Here is a 9,688-nt window from a genome sequence, read left to right on the forward strand (position 1 = left end):
TCTACCAAACTCATAACCCGCTGACCCCTAAGTGTACCTTTCAATCGAAAGGCGTGAAACCTGGGATAACTGGAGAGGGTAGCAATAGTCACTTTGGTTGATGCCAACGGCTCAGGGGTGTCTATCTCCAACTGTGGTTGCTCTTGTTCAACCTCTTTTGTACAATCCTCAGTATCAGTGTCAGGTACCTCCTCATCTCCCAACTCAAATGTCACCTCAATCAAATGAACCTTGCCCTTGCCCATACAATGGTGCCCGGGCTCCTAAGGCTCTTTGCATGAGAAGCATAGTTTCCTCCTTCTCAGATCATTTTGTGTCTCCTGGTCCATCCTGGGAGGTCTAGCTGTCTGTCCATCTGTAAACTGAGAGGTATTGGCCTTCTGAGGAGGTCGTGAATCCCTGAACGACTTCTTATCTGTCTGATAAGAAGTAGGAGTGGTGTCTAGTCTCAATGTCACATCTATGGCATCCTTAAGAGTGACTGGCTTGAAAGCACGTACCCATCCCTTAAGCCTGTCCTGTAGTCCCTCAATGAATAGCATCACACTGTGCCTCTGGGGCATATCAAGTACCATAACTGCCATACACTGGAACTCATTAATATATGCCTCTGCAGCCCAATCTGTCTTAGATGTGCTAACTCCCTGTAATAGAGCTCTGTGTCCTTACGGTCAAACCTAGAAATGAGGCGCTTAGTGAACTCTCCATAGGAGTGGACCATGGCGTGGTCCTGGGTGACCAATCTGTGGTGCCACCAGTCATAGGCAACCCCATCTAAATGTAAGACAACAAACTGAATAGCATCACTCTAAGGCATGGGTCTCAGTGATAGATATATATCCAGCTTGTGCACCCATGCTTGTGCACTCGTACCACTAGTCCCATCATATGTAGCCAATGTGATCTTCCCAGTAGCTCTACTGAGGTCATAGTTCTGCTGCTGAGGCCTATAGCCCTGGTCTCCTTTGAACCTGGCGGTATCTCTACGCTGTGCACAGTATTGTGGAAAAGGAAAAACATCCCTAACCTCTGGGGGTAGGGCTCTCCACTCAGTTGTAGCCGCCCTGACTGAATCCTGAAAATCTACCTCTGGTGGCTCTACCTGTATCGGTTGCTCACCTGGTATAAACCAAGGAAGTAATGGTCTATCCCTAACTAGTGTATGATGTCTCTCAGGCCTAGGGGAATGATGAGAGCTCCCAGTTGATGTATGAGATCCTTGAGTATGTTGGCTTCCAGCCACAGATACTGATCTACTTCGTCTGCCTTTGTGTCTGTCCACTTCCAACCACTCCAGGGTAACCTGTATCTTGTTTAAGGTCTGAACAATCCTGGGCTAGGTAGTGATGAAAGTCCTCATCATCTCTCTCTCTTGTCTATCTTCCTCAGCCTGATTTACTCCGGCACCCACCTGTTCATCTGCCATGATAGGTTCCTGTTCTCTCCCACTCTCATGCTCGTACTAAGCTCTTCTGCAGGTATAGTATCTGTATAAGTCACTTCTTCTTGGATGCATAGAAGAAAAACAAAACTTAGCCCCACAGGCTGGCAGGCAAATAGCTCTGATACCACTGAAAGATCCCTGATGGATACGTTCACTGATCTGGTGTAGTTTTTTAAATTATTTTAATTGAATTTCTTGTTTATTACTATAATCTTCCAGAAATAGACAGAAGTTGCAGAAGGTTGAGTTCTTTTTATGTTTTGATAGTTTTTCAGCTAGTAATAATTGAAGAACAAGTACATGAAAAGAGTACTGGAAATAAATGTTCATACACAGCCAAATCAGAATCGTACCAAGCAGATTTCTGATTAACTAAAATCAAATAATTATCTAGATAGTGATTCCAAACAATTCCAGGAAGATTACAATAAGCAATGAGTCCAACTTGGATGAAGAGTGAATACTGTAATCAAGAAGGAGGCTGCAACAAATATCCAAATCTCTTACATAGCTCCACGTGGGAAGAGAAATGGCTGCAAAGTACGGCCGTACGGCTGTTAGGTGACGCCAAGCTGGAAACCCCAATCTCCACGCTGAACCCTAACTCTGTCCACTGAATCCTCCAGAAAAGATGTCGTACCAACTCTAAGGCACTGAAAACTGAAAGCAAGAACCAAATAACCACTGTGCTGGGGGCTACGTCCCAGACAGGCAAGACCCTGGGGTTTTCGTCCCAGATGCTAAATCGCTCTCTAGAGAAAATTCTCCAAATCAAAGATGAAGATGTGTAAAGATGGATGATAATTAGGTTAGCATCTCCTTATAACTCCTCCCCTCTAGCTCGAACCCTAAAAGTGTATGAAAAGTGCGCTTAGGCTTATAAAGTCTTATTTCTCATTTTTAGTCGCCAAGTATAGAGAAAACACCACTTTTTAAATATAAAAGAATTTCGTTCATCAAAGGGGTCCCTGACAAATGGGAAATATTTAGAAAAGTTCAAGACCTTTCCAATGAGCTATAACACATGGGCATATGCATCCAGATGAAACCAAAAACCCCTTATTGCTCCAAAATGGCTATAAACATAGCCTTATTTAATTAATTAAACGCTAACTTAGGAAATATTTAAATATATTAAAAATATAACCCAAATAGCTGCAGAAGGCTCAAATGACTCCAAAAGCCTGAAACGGAACCTGCCACCTGTCTGTGATTGAAGTCGGAAATCATGGATCCACTGGCAATCTTATCCCTAAAATCTAGGGATGCTCCTAGAAACTTGGAAACATACCCAAATCTTCTGAAACTGAAACCAAGGAATAGTCTCATGGAAACCCAACCCTGGATACTGTCATAACCTCCTAAATAGTAGGAATAGCCTCCACAAATGTAGGAACTGCCTCCTAAAATTAAGGAATTGCTCCAAACTAGTCTACTACTGCCAGAACACAAAATCCCAAACACTGAATATCCTCACTAATTCTCTATCCACCACTGTCAGCCTACAAGACCCTATAATAAGCTAACTCACATGTCTCTGCTAGATAGAGCTAAAGAGGGGACATGACAAGGTTCTTACACCTATTACAGATTTATACGTGATGTTTCATTGATGCAGCTATTAAGGGAGTAATTTGGTGTCTTTTGGAGGCAATTTGAAGGAATTTTCAGACCCCTGTGTGTAGGGGACAGTCATATGAAGCTTTGACAAAAACTGTTGTTAATGATTTCAGACCTTTACCTGTAGTAGCAGACTTCATTTGGGTTTTCAGAAGGGTTGTGGAGGATACCTTTCAGTTTATGAAACTCAAAGACTAGCTGGTAGAAGACTAATTGTACTCTTGTTGAAGCAAGGAACAAATTCTAAGAGAGTATTTTTCAGATATTGTAGACTGAAACCTTCATCATATCTATTGTGCTCTAAAGAGTTTATGGCAAACTTGTTATTTAATGCATATTGGTTTATTCAATCTTTCCAATGCAATGTGTTCAATGAATTCTCTTTAATGGTAAATTAAATCTGAAACATATCAATCAGCAAACTATTCGTGTTGACATTCAAACTTGCTAACATTCTCAAAAAAAATCAGGGGTATATATTACATCAATCATTCATTCAAGCCACATCTAAGCATCCACTTATCAATCCTTCAAGAAATGTCAATATAGATAAATCAAGCAATCAACAATAATCTAGCAAATACTAAGATATCGGCTTTGAATTCTAGTTAGTACTTGCAAACCAGACAGGGTCCAAGCCCACAAGGTGGGCTCAGGTTTGCAAGGATAGGATCTTTCCTACATTTGACAAGCTAGGAACGGGGTCATTGGTTTCGTCACTGTTAAGTTAGGGACAGTATCCTTTAACTCAGCAGATTTGCAAGGTATTTATGGGGAATTTACTATTTGATGAATTGGGTATTGTGCTATGATTTATTGATCTGAGTATCATTGATCTTTGGCAAAAAAGTTGAAGGAAAATTGTTTTGGATAAGTTCTGTTGAGAGATGGACCAGCTAGGACTCGAACCTAGGACCTTCCATACGCTGCTGGAGTGCTCTGCCACTGAGCTATTGGCCCCTCTTGGACCAGTCCATCGTCAGTCCGAGTGTGGCTTATTTCCAACACCAACAACCCCCCTTAAGCCACACCTCTCGTGTGCTTGGGGCTCCTAGCCTGGACCTGGCTTTGATACCATGTAAATTGAATATCATTATTGAAGTTCATCATTTTCAATAAAGTTATATTTATGAATATAATGCAATTCTCGTCTTAAGTTAGAATTATTGCTTTAGGGCAAAAATCAGGAATATCCCCAAGAGGGACATTACACAAGAAAATTGTTTGGATTCATTTCCTTTTAAAACATTGAGTGGACTTATTTCAAGAAATTTGTCGAACGGAACCCTATTAGTTTATAAATTTGACAAAACTTTGTTCCGAGCACTTCTTATCTCTATAGGTTTCTGTTGAGCATTGGTTGAACCGACTATCCTTGCCTTTTTTCAGTATAGTTTATCTCAATTCATAACACATATCGTACGTTTGCAATGAAGCAACAGGTGAGACCTTCTTGTCATTGTCATCTCGCAGACCTTGTCCAAGACTCTATCTTGTCTTTTGTTTCTAAATTTAATGTCATCTGGGAAACTACTTTAAATGGTGTTGGAAAGATCACCTTCAACTCCTCATCGGGATACTAGTAAAAGTCCTCGGCTGGAATGTCCTGCAACTTGTTTGCTACACCTTCCTAGCCATTTAATATTCGGGCAGCCTATCTATCTGCAAAGTTGCTTCAAGTCGTGAATCTCATATATAATCTCATTATTTGTTATCATTTCTAAGCTATCTCGGATCAACCTTCAAACTATTTTCTGTACTTCCACTTTTGAAAAATGACCCCGAGACAACTTCTTGAACCAAACATCTTAGCAAACTATAAAACGGTCTATGATGTTCTCTAAATCACCAGTTGTTTATCACAGATCAAAATGCACGATGAAATAGGTGGTGTTTCTTACATGATCATGAGTTACACCAGAAAGTTATTTCCCTTCACAAGTTGTGTATAACTCGACTCAAGCATGACCCAAAGTATCATGTGAAATTTTTGTGACCCAGAAGAGACTGCATTAACTGCATTCCAAACATCAGATGTGTCTATGCAAATTTTTGGTGCACGACTTTTATAAAACTTAGAATTCTTTGGCCATTAACTTCATTGTTTTAGATTCAAATAGGTCTTCTAAATCAGAGGGAAAAGAGTTCTATCATGACATCCTGTCCAAGAACTTGGAAAATGATATTTCAAGGGCAAACAACTTTCGATTAAACAGAATGAAAAAGAACGCTGGATATTACGAAATGAAACGGCATGATGGGGCAAGGGTTACGAAAGATCTTGTAAACACATTGACAGAGATATATGGGATCCTTTAAATTAAATTTCCCTATGCCAATCCTATTGATAAGATCTCTCTATAAGATCCAAAAACATTGTTCGTTATTTGCCTCAACCTAGCATATCTTAGACTACTCCAAGACAAACGGTTACACTGACAATGAGTACGAGATGGTTTTTCTTAGTCGGAAAACTATTGACCCATGCAATCCTCCTACACGATTAAAATTTATAAAGACTAAGATGCAAGCAATGGATGCCATCACTGAATGAATTGGTTTATATTCTACTTACATTGCCCCACATTCATTTCTCTTGCATTAGGAATGATGAACATGGTAGTTGCTTTATTTCAAACCCTATTACATTTAAAAAAAAATTTTTTTACGGGAAATCTATACAGTTTGATTGACCAAACAGAAATAGATTGATCACTGTTTAAATGTTACTGCCTCTGCAATAGTTCCCTAGCAGGAACTAATAATGATTTTCCTTACTCAAATTATATCGAACAGAAATCTGAAATACGCATACCTCTCTGACTCACGCTGTGTCTCTGGCTTTTTCTCCCGTACACGGGCAATGTCTCTCTCGGTAGCTTGCTCTTCTTTCATGAACGGTAGACTTACGTGTGGTTTTAAAGCAACTTTGCTTTTCCCGAATTCGTAAGGCTATGTTCTGATCGAGGGATCTAATTAAAAAATTCAACTTCTTTTTTTTATATCGAAGTTCACAAGGATAGAGTATTTGGAAAGAAAGACTAGCAATTGCATCTTGGAAAGAAAGACTAGCAATTGCATCTTGGTGTGCAAATATTGCAAGGGATATGTGATAGTTTCAAATCAATTATGCATCCACTTATAATGCTCTGAACATGATTGAAACAAAGCCTCTAAAGAAATAAGACAACCAGGCTCCATTACCAATGGGCTCATGTTATATTTGCAATAGAGAGAGAATGAATGAATAAATGTTTTTAATCACGTCCACGAGGCTACGCAGCCTATAGGACCCATAGATAGCGATGAAACTTGTATATCCAAAACCCAACACCTATATTTCCTTTTCTTTATGCATCTTGGATCTTCTACTGTTTAACTTAACCAAAAATTTGCAACCCTTATTATCTTCTCTTATTCGAAGAAGTGACCCAAGCTATTCCCTTTTAATGTCTCAATATAATTGATTTGGATGTCCTTGTAAACTGAACATTCCATGATGTAATGTCATTTTGTCTCAACCTTCTATCTACTCACTCCTCTTTAGGTATCATTCATCTTTTAGTCTCACATCTAAGTTGGTGCGAACTTGTTCTTATCTAAGCAATTAGCATTTTTGCATTTCATTTTATTTTCATTCCTATGTAGGTCTTTTGTGTGTGGTCATATGTAGAGTTAAAATGTTTGACATAGTATTCATTTTTCCTTCCAAGTGGCCCTTTCCACATGCTTTCTTTGAACTTTCCTTGTATGTACTTTTTTATTTCCCCGTTGTTATTTGGGCATTGACTTGTTCTAATACCCCACTTGCTCATCCATTCAACATTTTGTTTCATCCACATGCTCTTTCTTCTATCTAATTTTTCACTAGCTGTCATTTTTGGCTAACGATGGGTCTGCATGTCATCTAGTCTTCTTAGATAGCTTAACAACCAAAACATAGCTAACACCTCAACGAGGAAAGCCCCGACCTCCGCTAGGACAATCTTGTATGGAACCATAGATTTAATCTTGAGGCTGTGTAATTAAATATTTTTGCAATCTCTCTATTTGTCTCCATTTTTTTGTTGAGGTGTTGCTACCCCAAACTTCACATCCATATAGTACCACTGGGACAACTGAAGCCCAAAAAGAGTTTTCTTTGTCTTCCAATCCCATAGCTCGGCTCTTCTGCATCTATTTTGCAATGAGCATAAAGATTTCCATCCCCCTTGTATCCTTTTTGCTCTACACGTTTCCCAGCTGAGTTTGTTGTGGAAATTAAGGCCAAGATACTCATATTCATTTACCACCTATAAGGGGTTGCCTTCAAAAAGAAATTCCCTATGAACCTTCTTTCTCTTCAAGGTAAAGATCGTGACCTTGGTTTTGGTAGTGTTCACCTACACCCCACGTGATGACAAAAGAGCTCTAGTCTTTTTAAGTGTTCCTTCAAATCTTGTGTTGTTTTTGCCATTAAAATAAGATCGTCAACATATAAAAGCAGCTTTATAACATAATTAGTCAAGTAAACCCCTCCACCACCAAACTTATCAATCCACTCCTCTAATTTGTCAATGTGTATCCCAAATAAAGTAGGGGATAATGGACATCCCTGCTTGACCCCAATATCACTTCCAAAACATTCTGAAAATCCTTGTTTGGTTCAAATTTTGGCCCAAACTTGTTCATACAGCCTATGAACAACATCTCTATATTGTTTTGGAATTTCCAGTTCTTCAATCCTACTCCACAATTTGCTCCTAGGTACTGAATCAAAAGCTTCTTGAAGTCAATAAAGCAACAAAATACCTCCTCTCCCTATTTATCCCAAACCTTCTCAATCAAGTGTCTAAGTGTCATGCAATGATTAATAGTAGAATGTTTTGGCCTGAAGCCTGCTTGCCCTTTTGCCCACGTTCCCTCCCTTTCAGCCCAAAGATTGATCCATTTTTCTATCATGCTCCCAAACAATTTGTCAAAAAGAGGATTGATCATTATAGTGTGATAGTTTAAAGGTTGTTGATGTCACCACTTTTGAGCAAGGAGATAACAACACTAGTCATCCAGTTTGCCAGAAACCCATACTAAAGGACCTCATTGAATATTTTTTTTAATATGAGGCGTGAGAGCCTCCAAATCCCATTTTAAGTGTTTTGCTTGTAAACCGTCTATCTTGAGCTTTACCCATTACCAACTTCTTTATTCCTTATTTAATGTCTTCGGAAGAGAAAAGTTTAGCTCTTGAATTAATTATTGGAGGGTTATCTTTTTTTGCCCCCCTCTCACATAGTTGCTTTGCATACTATAACCATTCAAGATCTGTAATATTATTCTCTTTAATCATGTCTTGCTATTGCAATTCTCTCCAAAAGCCTCCTGGATTGTGTCTCCCAAGTGATATTAATGTCTTTCTTCTAGTTTGCATATAAACTTATTTTTTCTATCTGACTAGCTTTACATATTCTCTATTATTACCCCATCTTTTAGCCATTTTCCTTGTTGCCTTACAATCCTCATCGTACCATGGGTTTGTTGTAAAGCTATTCTTATTGCCTCTTTTAGGCTTGGACCTTTTGCAAGAGTTGAGGGCCTTGAGAATAATAGAGGTCAGCATGATGTTGTCCATAGTTTTCTTATTTGAATTGTTCATACCATTTTGTATGTTGATCTTCACATGTATTCATTGTGACCTGAATTCATTTCTATGGGACGCTTCTTTACCTCAATATCTATCAAACTTTTCATGATTTTCTTTGAGCTTATAACATAATCCACCACACTTTGACCATTGTATGTGTGACATGTGATGTTCCTAGAACTTTGCAACATTTTAAAACCATTGCATATAATTAAATCATACAAGTTGCATACTCCCAACAATTCTACCCCATATTGTGTGATAACCCCTTTCTCATCTTGAGATACTCTTTCCCACTTTTGGCTCCCTTCCTCTTCTAGACACAGAGGATTGTCCCCTATTCCCTCCTCATTTGTAAGACAAAGAGTTTGGTTTTTTGCAATTTTAGCATTAAAGTCTCCAATTAGGATGATTTCGCCTTTGAGGTTGTATGCTAATATATCATTTTTTAGGGTTGTGCATGCATCCTCTTTGTCTAGTTTCTTCTTCTTGTAGAATTTTGAACCATGTGGAGCAAAGAAACATGCTACAAGATAAATTATATTCTCTTTTACCTCTATTTTTATCCATATGTATTGCTTATTTGGGTCTTCTTTTTCTATGTGTATGATTTTTCACCAAGAGCCTCTTACTAAAATTGTGACCCCTCCATAACCCTTGTCGCTTTCGGTTAACTCATTTCAAACTGACATCTTTATGTAACTCTCAAAACTTGGAACCTTGCAACCCTCATATTCATGTGTTTCAAGGAGGGAAATTATGTCCATCCCCTCAACTATGGGCCCTAAACCAACCCCCCTACTCCAAAGATAGCCCCTACAATTCCATCTTACCATTGAGAGATGTGTCTGGGGGGGCTTGCCTTCCTATTTATCATGTGTAGTTTTGTTGTTGAATTGTGCTTTCCCTCTATACATCCAAGACTCATTACCTGCATTTCTTGTTGCTACCACTTTTACCCATTCTTTTCTTATCTCTTCTAATTGTAGTGGGGTTAAATCTTC

The sequence above is a fragment of the Cryptomeria japonica genome, chromosome 7, assembly GCF_030272615.1.
Source record: "Cryptomeria japonica chromosome 7, Sugi_1.0, whole genome shotgun sequence".
Taxonomy (NCBI): domain Eukaryota; kingdom Viridiplantae; phylum Streptophyta; class Pinopsida; order Cupressales; family Cupressaceae; genus Cryptomeria; species Cryptomeria japonica.